This window comes from Dermacentor andersoni, unplaced genomic scaffold (assembly GCF_023375885.2).
Source record: "Dermacentor andersoni unplaced genomic scaffold, qqDerAnde1_hic_scaffold ctg00000033.1, whole genome shotgun sequence".
Taxonomy (NCBI): Eukaryota; Metazoa; Arthropoda; class Arachnida; order Ixodida; family Ixodidae; genus Dermacentor; species Dermacentor andersoni.
This window is the reverse complement of record NW_027314755.1, coordinates 2,524,697-2,538,298: the sequence shown is the minus strand read 5'-3', so window position 1 is coordinate 2,538,298 and position 13,602 is coordinate 2,524,697. Positions and strand designations below refer to the sequence as shown.

The window sequence follows — 13,602 nt, the reverse complement described above, 5'->3', positions numbered from 1 at the left end:
ATTATAGACCGATCAGCTGACTGTCCGTTGCCTACAAAGTGTTTACTAAGGTGATCGCAAATAGAATCAGCAACACCTTAGACTTCTGTCAACCAAAGGACCAGGCAGGATTCCTTAAAGGCTACTGAACAATAGACCATATTCACACTATCATTCAGGTGATAGAGAAATGAGCGGAATATAACCAACCCTTATATATAGCTTTCATTGATTACATGAAAGCGTATGATTCAGTCGAAATCTCAGCAGTCTATAATTTTTTTCTTTATTACATACTGCAGACCGCCACAGGGTCCACGCAGGGCAGGCAAAACATAGTAACTGCACAACAGGAATAAGAATGCGGGACACAAGACAATTCAGAATGCGGAAAAAAGTGTTATTAAAATTACGACGAAGATGTAAGATGGTTCCATTCTGATATGGTACGTGGTTAAAAAGAAAATTTATGACAGTTCTCGAAAAATATGGCATTAATGACTGCGTGTTGTGGTGTTCTTATATGTCGGGTGGATAGAGGAGATAAGGAGGGGGGGCGGGGGGTGTCTTTTGCGAGCTTACGATTCAGTAGCAGCTGAAGGAAGTGAAGGCGAGATTTACTTCTTCTATCTTGAAGTGTTTCAATATTGTTAGTCGCCATAAAATCGGTAGGAGAATCCGCCATTGTGAATTCTGAATGAGTAAAGCCGAGAGCCTTTCTTTGAATTCGTTCAAGTTTATTAATGTTTTCTTTAGTAAGAGGGTCCCACACTATAGACAAATATTCTAGTTTCGGTCTGATGTAGGTGTAATATGATAGGTGTTCATTATTTTGGGGAAGGGGGAGGGGCATTTCTATGCGTATGGTTTAGAAAACATAGCTTACGGAACGCAGATGAGCTTATGTTTTCCATGTGAAAGTTCCAGGTAAGATCGATAGTTATCGTGACGCCTAAATACTTGTAACTATGCACCTGTATTAATGTTGATGAGCCTTGTTGATAAGTATAGTTTAACGGATTTTTTTTATGGGTAATCTGAATAAAAATTTTTTCTGTGGTAACAGTCATACAAAATTCACTGCACCAATGAACCACATTGTCTAGGCTCGCGTTAAGTTCGTTTTGTTCTTCCGCGCACGTAATTTGACGAAATAGCACACAGTCATCTACAAACAATCAAATTTCTGTTCCTGGAGTAATGACGGTAACAATATCATTATTATACAGCTGAAATAACAATTTCCCTACGACACCTCCCTGGGGCACTCCTGAGGTGACTGGAAGACAACTCGAGTCGTTGTCATTAACTGGAACAAATTGCACTCTGCTGGTTAGATAATCGGCAATCCAGGAAATGAAAATATCGGGAAGGTTAATTTCTTTTACTTCTTGCATTAGTTTTAAATGACTAACCCTGCCAAGCACTTTGCTAAAATCGATAAATATGGGTTCAATTTGACCATGATTATCTAAAGTTTTTGAAAAAGTATGGACTAATGTAACTAATTGGGTCATTATCGAGTATCCTTTTCTAAAACCATGCTGAAAGTTACCTATTACGGGGTGTTGTTCAAGAAACTAATTTATGTATATAGCAATGATATGGTCCAGCATTTTACAGAGTACAGAAGGTAAATATATAGGAAGAGATTTTTGTATTAGTAAGCGGTCACCCTTCTTAAAGAATGCAATAACTTGAGCGGTCTTCCAGTCCGATAGAAGTCTTGATTTCATCAGGGATTTACGAAACAGCGCAAGATACTTCGCAATGATTTTAGCATGGAGTCATGGAGGCATTACGGAATCAAGGTGTAGACGAGCAGTATGTAAAAATACTGCAAAGTATCAACAGCGGCTCTACAGCCACCTTAACCCTCCATACAGAAAGCAACAATATCCCAATAAAGAAAGGCGTCAAGCAGGGAGATATAATCTCTCCAATGCTAATCTAAGGTGTTAAAGGAGGTATTCAGAGAATTTGATTGGGAAGAATTGGGGATAAGAGTTAATAGAGAATACCTTAGTAACTTGTAATGCGCTGATGTTATTGTCTTGCTTAGTAACCCAGGGGATTAATTGCAATGCAAACTCACTGACCTGGAGAGGCAAAGCAGAAGGGTGGGTCTAAAAATTATTCTGCAGAAAACAAAATAATGTTTAAAAGTCTCGGAAGAGAACAACAGTTTACGATAGGTAGCGAGGCACTTGAAGCGGTAAAGGAATACATCTACTTAGGGCAGGTATTGACCGCGGAGGCGGATTATGAGACTGAATTATTCAGAAGAGTAGCAATAGGCTAGGGTGCGTTTGGCAGGCTTTCTCAGATCATTAACAGGAGGTTGCCATTGTCCCTCAAAAGAAAAATGTGCAACGGCTTTGACTTACCTGTACTCACCTACAGGGCAGGTACCTGGAGCCTTAAAGTTGGGGTTCTACTTAAATTGAGGATGACTTAACCAGCTATAGAAAAAAGAATGATGGGTGTAACGTCAAGGATAAGCAAAGAGCAGATTGAGTGAGGGTACGAACGCGACCTAAAGAAATCTTATTTGAAATCAAGAAACAAAATGGGCATGGGCAGGGCGTGTAATGAGGAGGGAAGATAAGCAATGTCATTAAGGGTTGCGGACTGCATTCCAAGACAAGGGAAGCGTAGCAGGGGACGGCATAATGTTAGGTGGGGGGATGAGATTAAGAAGTTTGCAGGGACAACGTGGGCACGATCAGTACATGACTGGGATAGTTGGAAAAGTATGGGAGCGGCCTCTGCCCTGCAGTGGGCGTAACTAGGGTGATGATGATGATGACCTGTCTGTCGTTACCAAGCTGCGTGATAAGTTGCGAAACCGACAACCCATGCAGCTAGTCTGTTTGCGAACTGCAAGAAATGAATGGCTTTTACTGCAGTAATCTTCAAACGTGACTGCACCGCTGTGAGAAACTGAAGTACTTCGATGATATCGCCGTGATCAGCCTCCGCCTATTTCTATGTCCACTGCAGGACAAAGACCTCTTCCAGCAACCGCCAATTACTCCGGTCTTAATGTACAAGCTGATTCCGAGATGCAGCTGCAAATTTCTTCCATTCATCACCTAGCCTATTTTTATACTTCCCTCGTGTGCCCTTCCCTTCCTTCGACAGCCATTCTGTAACTCTAATGGTCCACAGGTTAATGGTCCACAGAACCGAGTTGCCCGCCGAGCTCCACACTCTTTCTCCTAATGTCTACTAAATATCGACTATCCCCTCTTGCTCTCTGCTCCACGCCGCTCGTTTCCTGTCTTTTAACGTTATGCCTTGCATGTTTCGTTCCATCGTTCTTCGTACGGAGCTTAAATTTTCTCGACCTTCTTTGTTAACGTCCAACTTTCTGTAACATATGTTGGCACCGGTATAACCTAATGATTCCACACTTTTCTTTTCAATGACAGTGGTAAGCTGCCAGTCAGGATTTTTAATGCCTCACGTACACATCCAACGCATATTTACTCTTGTGTGAATATACTTCTGACTGTCAAGATCCCGTGGGAGGAATTGTCTTACATCAACGTGCTCCTGCGTCAATGCTGACTGGCGATCATGAAATGTTGTTTTCTTGCCTCGCTGTTCAACATTATCATTGCCTCCTGCATATTATTCTTCAACCCCAGCCTTGGATTGCCTCTGTTAAAATACTAAACGAAATGTTTTCAATTCATGCGCACTGTTGCCGAAGAACACATGTCATCTGTTAAGCTACGGTTGCCGATATATTCACCATTGACCTTCACTGCTAAGCCACCGAAGTCTGGTACCTTCAGTACTTACATAAGCATGCAGTGTATAGCAATGACAATATTGTGCCTCCTTCGCAGACCCCTTTCTTTAATGGCAATCTTCTACTTTCCTTCTGGAATCCTCCTGATATCTCTACTGAATAAAGTCGTGTTTCTTAATGAATGAGTCATATACAGAGATTAAGTGTACTTAAATGTTCACATTTGACTGATTTATGACAAGCATCTGGTCGATTATAGAATGTCCCTTCGTTAAGCACGCGGGTTGTCTTGGTTGAATGAAGTCCAGTGTTTCCCTGATTATGTTGGAAATTATCTTGGTTCAATACCGAAAGCAAGCTCATCTGCCTGTAATTCCTGAATTCTTTATTGGTTTATGCTATCGTAAGCTATAGAAACTCGGTATCCAGTATCGCAGAACCGTCTGTTGCAAAACGAGTAACAACACTTAAAATGTTTACAGAATGGCCCTGTATTTACGTTGTGCAATGCATTTTTTCCATCCACGTGACATATTATAATTATTTGACTATTGAGCAAATATTTGCGACAAATGTAGGTCGCAAGCATGTTGCAGGAATGCATACGGTCCCATTGTCGTTCTCTGCCATGATCTTGAGGTAGGTAGCTGCTGTAAGGAGGCACGGCGTCACCACCATGACAACAGCAGCCAGCACAGCATGGGCCTCCGAGTACTCATAAGGGCCATATGTAGGCAAGGAGGCGAGCGCAGTGGACGCCACCAGATCGCCGTAAGCCGTAATCATGTAGCACCACCCGTAGATGGCCTGTGCTGGCTGAGGTATTCCCGGCTGCTGCGTTCGGTAGATTGCAGAGGCCCAAAACCAAAGCAGCAACCGGGTTAGCCCCCTGGCAACCAGCGTGGCCACCCAGGCTTCCCTGCTTCCCCAGTGGCCCAAGCACGAGGAGATCGTGGGAAACGGTGGCGTCGTCTGAGAATGAGATGGAACAAAGAAAATGTTCCACCCAAGTAGAAAATACATATAGGACGAACCAACATGAAATTTAAGGAAACAGTGCTGTTTCGCGTTGCTGCCACTGTGTCGGTGCACACGAACTGTTGTAAGAACAAAACAGACAACAGCCCAAGTCCCAAACCAAGGAGGCCCCCTTTTTATTGTCAGCGCACCGCTTTATGAATCCTGGCGGGCAAAGCGGACATCGCTCATTGGAACGCTGGTTGGGTTCGATGCAACGCCACAAGCACCGTGCTAACTTAGTATTGCGTGGGTACACGCAGGGGCAAAAAACACAGAGCTAGAAAATCCCATTCGACGGAGTAGCTGCTTGTCACATGCCTAACTATAACCTCGAAAGTTATCGTGCAACCCTGCGAGGCACGTTTACTCCACTGGTGTCCTCACTGAGGGAACGTTATTCATTGGGGGCGCACAGTGATTCTCCAAGAGGGAGCCGGAAATGGGATAACCATAGAGTGTTTCTGGTACTTACTCGCGTACAGAAACAAGCATAAAATTAGATGTGATAATATAAGGTCGAACGTGCGAAAGCAAGACTGGTGGGTACGAGACGCCGTGGAATGTCTGCAGGCAAAGTTCGACCCCGTGATGTTTTTTTAAAGCTAACCGAAACCAGGTGACACAACACGCGCGACCAGGTGCTGCTCCAATGCGGCATAGAAAGAGGTAACCACCGCACTGGTTAAAGAAAAGCGCAACGGTCACTACCGTCCAAGAAACGCGTCCTTCCAAAGTTGCGCTTACTCCGTTATTCTTCGGCAAAAGAAAGTAATCCTGGGTACCTTTTGCAACTTGGAGGTACGCTAAACACCTGCTAATTAAAGCAATTTCAAGAACCACATAGGTAAAATAGGTCAACGTTGCACTTACTCCGTTAACTTGGGGCAAAAGAAGGTCATCCTTGGTAGCTCTGGCGTCGTAGAGGCAGGCTACATACCTCTCAACTAAAGCAACTTCAAGGACCACATAGATTAAATATGTGAACATAATCGATTGCTGATCGCCTGGACTTCGACCTCACCGTACTTTTCGCTTCTTCGTCTTCTCGTTGTTCTTCAAATTTTGACCCGTTCCCAAGATGGGGGGGGAGGGGCATTGGCCATGGTTTTGAGCGGAAACATAATATGAACTTCTTCGTGCCGGTTAATTTATTGATCATATTTAAATAACAGTACATATTACTTATTTTCCGTTTCCGTTTCATGAATAGTGGTCATGGCAATTATACGAAGATGCCATATTATGAAAATAACGCGACTCAGTGTTAATATTGCGGTAAATGCGCTTAACATGAAAGAAAGTCTACCAGTCGCAATGACGTACTCATGTACTGTCTGACACCCATCCTTACAGGCTCGACCAAATGATAGGACTTTAATCTGAGAGAGGAGAATGCGCGTACGCAATAGGGGCTGCTCTAAGCAGATCTTCGGAATTATATTTGCGGCAAAAGAAGAGGAAACGCTCCAGTGGTTCTATATTCCCACATGAACCAGGAAGGTTTGATGGTACGTACCGACACCTACTCTCGTGCAAATTGAGTTGCGGTATTCGACATCGTAATAGTGTAATGGAAACTTCCCATTGCCGAGAGGGACAAGAACGGGCATTCCAGGGGAGCGCCAAATGCACGTAATTCCGTGCAGCAAGGAGGAGCTCATTTCTTGTGCCTAGGACTTGTTGTCGCGATCGCAATCTTGTTACCACTAGAAAAGTAAGGCTAGGAATAAAAAAACCCATTGGCCCAGCAAGCGCTGCCTTTGCCAGTCCGGATGCCATCTCACTAAGGGCTAGTCAACAATGTTCAGATACCTAAAAAACGAACTTTCTGCAACATGATTTGGAATAACCCTAAGGTACTGCTGTATCTAAACGTTAGTGGCACATAGCCGCTCTGTTGGATTCTCGAAATGCTGGCTCAAACCCACTACGCAGCATTCGCAAAGAGGCGGTAGATTAAACTACGTTTATTAGAATCAAACACAAACATCGGTTGTCTGGCGTATCGTTGGTTAAATAAATATAATTACGAAATTACAAAATAGCTACACAAACGACAGGTACCCACCGTGGGGTAATCGCCCAAGAATTCGATGCTTTGAAGGAAATGGATGAGAAAAAGCTAGAATAAAATACCAGGGGAAGAGTAACTTTTGCGGTCTTCAAAACTGACAAAGTGCTCCTGCTAAAATGAATGAAAAGATAAATCAATATTTACGATAATTCGTCGTTTCAGAAAGGCGCCCGATCGGTAGCAAGAATAAAAGTGCTTCATCCCTTTTCAAACAACCTTTTGGCTGCACCCTAACGTGGAAGTCTCCAGCGAAAGTAAGACGTGGAGGCTCATGCTGAGACCAAGCTTGTTTATAGGGACCCCAAGCAACCTTCTTCTTAGCGGGTGAAATCGTTGGCACGCAACGCGGTCAATTGTTTCGGTTTTCCGGCAATTTGTGCACAAAGTAGATGCGGCCAAACGATGCTTGTGAGCGTCGGAATTTAGTGTCCGGACGCGGCAGCATAACCTCTTTAGCGTAACCTCTATCTTGCGTGCTGGGCTCCGCGGGCACTTGACTCCTAATGTCAGCGCTGGCCTTGTGGTGCTACAAGGAGGCGAGATGTGCGTGCCGCTTTGTGATTGGTGGAAACGAAGCGTCTTTCATGGGGGAGGGGGGGGGGGGTCGATCCCTTAGCGCGCGCGCATCAGCGCCAATAAAGTTGCTATTGTTTCCACTTGTAGTATATAAGGCAAAAGGCATGCGCTGTCTCGTTTCATAATAAGTGTTACCGGTCATCCTCGAAGTTTCGAGGAATAACTCTGTCACGAATGTAAGAAGGTATAAGGAACTTTTGTGATAGAATGATGTTGCAATATAACCCCTATATACCCCATGTAACACAGCAAGCCATGGCATAGACATACCTATGCGTCAATATATACGAAAAATTGCGCTCATGGCCAACTCGGCATTTTCAGCATAGCGGGATCATTAGAACAATCGCATTAATTATGCCAGAGCTATTGTTTCTTCAACTTGCGGGATGAATTTCTAGGTGCGAAACTTTTTTAGATTTCCTGCAGCAGGTAGCACGATTCCAGTCATGGAGCCGGCCTACTCGGAGGAGGTGCGCTATACTTGACCAAGAAATTTGAAGGCGTGTTCTATATTTAACATAAATTCACAATGGCCTGTGATAAAAACGTGCCAGTTCTTATTAAAAAGCAAAATACCGAGCTAGAAAATATTTTAGGTTGGTGTCATGCTAACCTATTATCGATTAATGCCACCAAGACTAAATGTATTGTATTTTCCTCACATCAACAACATCCGGCTTCCTTCCCTTTCACTTTTTGCTCACATTCTATGTCTCCGAGTCCATGCTCATCATTTCTTGGGATTTTTCCTGACTCCAACCTGAACTATAAAAATCACATTTCTCACATAAGAAAGAAAATAGCATATGGTATTTTCTAATTAAAGCTCATTCCTACTGTACACATAATACATTCATCTCGCTATGCCACTCATTGACTCTCATATTAACTACGTCATAATACGCTGGGGTAACAGTTATAACACTCACTTGGTATCCCTCCAGGTAATGGAGAACCAATCCATAGGAGTTATTACAAGCAGTTCAAGCTTTGCAACAGGAAAATTACTACTGCATGAAAACAACATCCTAACCATTTCAGAACTCGCCAAATATATTCTAGGGCTTTTATTCTATAGATATATGACTAAGGAACAACCATCGATCTCCTTCTCACCTTGTGACTTGATAGCTCATAGTCACACTAGATGTGCACTGAATAATAATTTACGTCTAGCTAAAGTGCGAGCTAACTATGGTAAACAGACTGTGGAAATTTCCTCGATATAGCTTTGTAACTCTACCACCTAGCAAAAAATTTATACCAACTTAAAAGAGAACTAAAAGCATTCATAATAAATACTTACTGATCTTGTCCATTTTTTTCTAATTTTATTATGTTTTTGTATTGTCATGCTGTTAACAAGTGTTCTAATTACTCATATGCTATAAACATGTTTGGATGTTACTCTTAGCTGTCATTTGTACTACTTTTGCTTTAAACATTGTACACCATCATAAGTACCTTTAACACGAGGTCCCCACACAGTCTTTGAAAATGGGACCTCCTTATGTATATTACGCACATGTAATTTTCTGTATATTCACTAATAAGTACATTATGGAATTTTATGACAATATTTATTGCCGAATTTTTCTTTTTATACTACAGGCTCGTGAAGCTTCTGCGTATGTAGGAATTCAAAGTGTAGTGCGTCAAATATTTCGCAAGCACATGGCATGCTTAAAAATGTTTAACATTGATATTCACAATTATTTCTCTCTTGTCCCCAGAATAACTGCCACTGGTTTATAAACATTTCATGAGCTTGAACTTCTTGAAATGACACATGAAGCCCAGTATTTACTGCGCCGCAGTTACAATTGAACTGAGCTGTTTTGTAGTTAGCATGATTTTTTCTCTCACATGTTTTTTTTTTATATTCCTGGCAAGTTATCCCCATTCATGCAAGTAGGCTTTGTCCAGTTACATAATTTTTTACTTTACGTCAATGGAGCCCTGACCACATAATTAGCTGGTAGAAGGTTCAGTGTATTGATGCTCAATAAATAAATACCAACACTATTTTGCAAAGAGTGCAAAATTGTCTGCTTGCACTCGGTTTAGTGCAAGCTCTTGGGCCAGTTCGTGCATGAGGAATTTGAAAAAAAGGGATACCAGCTAAACACAAAAGACGCGCACCAAGGAAAGGGCGTTCGACATGGACGGACGTTGGACTTTCAACTGTACTTCATTGAAATTTACATTGCCACACATGACCGCGTCTAAGGCCTTTTTTATGCCTGTGCGCGTACTTTGTGTTTCGCTGGTACCCCCCTTTTTTCAAGTTCATCTTGCACTTGCTGTGGAGTTTGCTCGTTCTTGCAATGTTCTAATGAATTTGGTTTCAACAGCACCAGAGAGAACATCTGCTTGGCACTGGTGTAATTTTAGTAGTTATAATCAAACAAGAAGCTCTACTTCTACAGCTGTCAATAATAATATTTATTCATTTCGGTCCCTTTCCAAGTATTTGGTCAGGACAAGTGGGCAGTGTTCTACTTATTCCGAAAAAGCGTAGGTTTGGGCATGTTGGTATTCTATAACTTTTTTCTTTTAGCCCACGAAAAGGGGCGAGAGACATAAGTTAGCGCTGTGTCCACGTCGTACTTATGTCTCTCGACCCTTTTCGTGCGCTAAAAAAGTAATTTATTGTGCTTGGTGCTGTTCAGGTCAGAATATGTTCAACGAGCAAGTCCAAATTATAATGCTACTAGTAAGACTTCGACTACTGGGCTGATGAATTGAAAGCATTTTATCTAATTCTCTAAGTATTTTTGATAAATATACCAGTGTCTACAACAAGCATCATATGCACTGCAACTCAGTGTTAAGCAAGTGTGTATATCTAAGAGTACATGTGCATATATCTTCTACATATTAGCTAGCGCTTTCACTAGAGGAAATAGCCTATGTTGTGACTGCTCAAGTGACATTTGTGGTTGATGCACCAGCTTGTTTTTGTTTTTGTGCACTTACACTTTTGTGGTATCTTAAGCAATGTAGTCATGTGAAAGCTGAAGTATTACAGTTATGTTGAGTCTTGCTTGCACCTACTATTGCTACAGTATGCCAACAGATGCCTATCACCCTATTTGTGCATTTCCTGAAAACCACCTGTGTTCGCTAGCGGAAATTTGTAGTGTTATTTTTATTTCCCTGGTCAATTATGTAACATTTCGGGGCAACATTTACAATGGGAGGCAAGGAAAACCATACAACAAAACTGCTGCTAACAACTTACTCTTTATTTTGATGGAAGGATTAAAAATAACAATAACACTAGATGTATGGTTATATATTACACAATTTCTTTCAGTGGAAAGGCATAAGCTGTGATACAAAGGCATAAAATTACAATAAACAGTAATTCCATAAAAAGAAAGGTAGATATGCGCAGATTAATTTCTATCCTTTGTCATCTGGAAAGGATGCCTTTTTTTTCATGCATTGTTAATTGGGTCTGGCTCACGCGTCCTATTTATGTGGTATGCTTCGTTGATTTCTCTTGTAAAAAATGTGTAACTGCAAAGACGCAACAGAACTCACCTAACTTCCTGCAATTCCAGCGCGTATGGCTATACATTAACAGCCTTCCAAAATGTGAGTCCATCTGGTCCAACTGCCAACTCAGCAATGCCTATACGGCTGTGCCCTGCAACATAAAAGAAAATTATCAGCACTCCGATGCTACACACAAGTGTTAATAATTTTTTTAGACGGGTCTTTACCAATTACGCACGTGTTCATGAATTACCATGCTCTTCTAACTTGTAAAACATAGCATTTGCTTTTATCCTGCAATTTTTGTTTTCTATATGAAACAGAAATTACTGTGTTATTGTCAATGCAAACTGCAAAGATAGAAAATGGTTTATTCGGTGTGGCGAGTAGCCCATGCCTTCCTGTATAGGCTTGCATTGCTTATATTCCGGGCCACGTCTTAGGCTGTACATAACAATGTGGTATATCCGAATGAAGGCTCAATTATATGGTAGGCATGAAAGATAGGTGTATCTACCGGGAGCCTGAGGGGAGGGGCAAAGTTTGTCAGTTGCCTACCCCCCCCCCCCCGCCCCTGAAAGCGAGCTCTTTCGGCTGCATGCTGAAAACTGCCACAGAACTACAGCTCAAGCAAAATTTTCTTTCTTAATAGAGTGACCACATAAGTAGTGATTTTCCTTGCTACGCATCCCCTGCTTGGAAGCGAGGTTTGCCTTTTGTGCCTTCTCAGGTCTCCCTGCGCCAGACGATGCACAGCATTCGCCACACATACTCGCGTTGCGAAACGCCTGGTGCTGGGCAGTACCCGCTCTAATATGTAAGCTTGCACAACTTGCATTATGCCCAGTTTTTTCAGACCACTATATATCCGCATTTAAAAACACAATCAGCTTCCTAGAGTTAACCTGTGGGCGAGTGGAAGGTCAGCTTAAAATATAATCAGCCGGGCCCAATGAATAGCGCGCCTTAGGGCATGAAACCATTTGATTATCAATTGCTGGAACTATTTAATTTCTGTCCAGAGATAGCCTACATAGCGTTGCAGTCTCAGTATCTTATCACAATCAAAAATAGAATGAAACCTCTTGCAGGTGTAACTGTCTAATTTTATTTTGTAATCACGACTTATCGTAGATATGCTCCTGAAAGTTACCTTGGTCGAACGTGCAAATCCATTACAATACCAATAGAACACTTCTCGATTTTTTTCTAAGCGCACGTTTGACTTCCGATTTGGCGATATCGTTTTCAGGCTCTTTCTAAATAGGAGCAAGACTATTACTTGTTTCCCAGCAGGACTAAATTACAGATACTTCGTATTTTCAAAAACTGAGGGCCACTTTGTGGTGACGTGTACCGAAAATGTTCACTGCCTTGGTTGCTTATGTGCTTTGAAAACATTTACAGAAAAGCCACTTTCTCGCAGTTTTCATGCGGTATACACGGCTTTTAGTTGCTCTGCCTTGGTATCCTTGGTAAAATATATCTATATGTGCGGCACAGCATTTATATTTCTTCGAAGTATGAATCAATGTTATGAGCGACGAGCGATTTATTTTTGATTTATGCAGATTCATCACTATCATTGTAGAAAGTCGCGCATTGAGACATTCCAGGATGTCACACTACTGCTAATAGGAATGTTTTCCAGACTCCTAAATCAACAGCATCAGAGACGGTTGAAATTCCGTGACATTAGAGAGAGAGAGTGATACTTTGAGAAACTGTCACTTTCTTGCTTTAACTACAAGTTTTACAGAGTAGCCGACTAAACTGCTACTTTTGCATGTGTTTTCATGCGTCATACGAGATTAGTAATTTATTTCTTTGGTGTCCTTTGGAATCTAAACAAGGTATCTTGTTCATATCTGCGGAAAATTAGGGGCATGGTATGGCCAATATGTAGACAACATATGGGTGGGCTAAATGCTCATCTTCCAGTAGAATATGTATGGAAGTGCTCCACAGCATTATTAGTCTGTTTTACGAGCAGTGTAATACTAAGACAGATGCCTTGGTATAACCACAACTATAATTGAGCTGAAATTTTGCGAGCATATTGAAAACAATGTGTCAAGTTCATGTGCAATGGTAAACGCGTGTTGATAAAATACAGCGTTAAAAATGTAAGCAATGTAAGTTCGAATGTACGACGCTGCGGCTATTAGCTAGATTTGAAAATCTCCGAACAAAACTCTGCGTTAGAGATATTTTATACTTTGAAGGAATGGGCGGCATTTTAAGTGCAATATGTCACATATATTTAATGTTTCTGGCATATTTAGAAGCGTTGCGATTAATTATTAGAACCACTTTCTTTTCTTCATGCATGATCTATATCGCCAGGTGTCCTCACTGAAGAAGGCAGCTTCGTTATGTTCGGTGACTTAAGGACAAGTCAGTTACCGAGACGCAGAAGGTGTTTCCAAGTAAAAAAAAAGTGTTATAAAGAGGTTTAGAAATGCTTATTGAATGTTCGTTGTATCATAAGGTAGCTAGGTCAGGTGGCCACACGCACCAAGCCACACTCGGGGCCCTTCATTCCAGAAGAATAACCACCACTCCAATCGTCTGCGATCACATCTCTCGGCTCTTTGACAGCACCAGCCTTTCTAATAAAATTATGACGTCATGTATATAACAGACTGCATAGCAAACAACTCAACATGCACTTTCCCTTAAGAAA

At 41.8% G+C, this 13,602-nt stretch overlaps 1 pseudogene; it reads right to left on the bottom strand.

Annotated features, from left to right (window-relative positions):
* LOC126518109 (uncharacterized) overlaps positions 1-13,602 on the bottom strand; it is a 125,187-nt pseudogene that overhangs the window by 62,188 nt on the left and 49,397 nt on the right.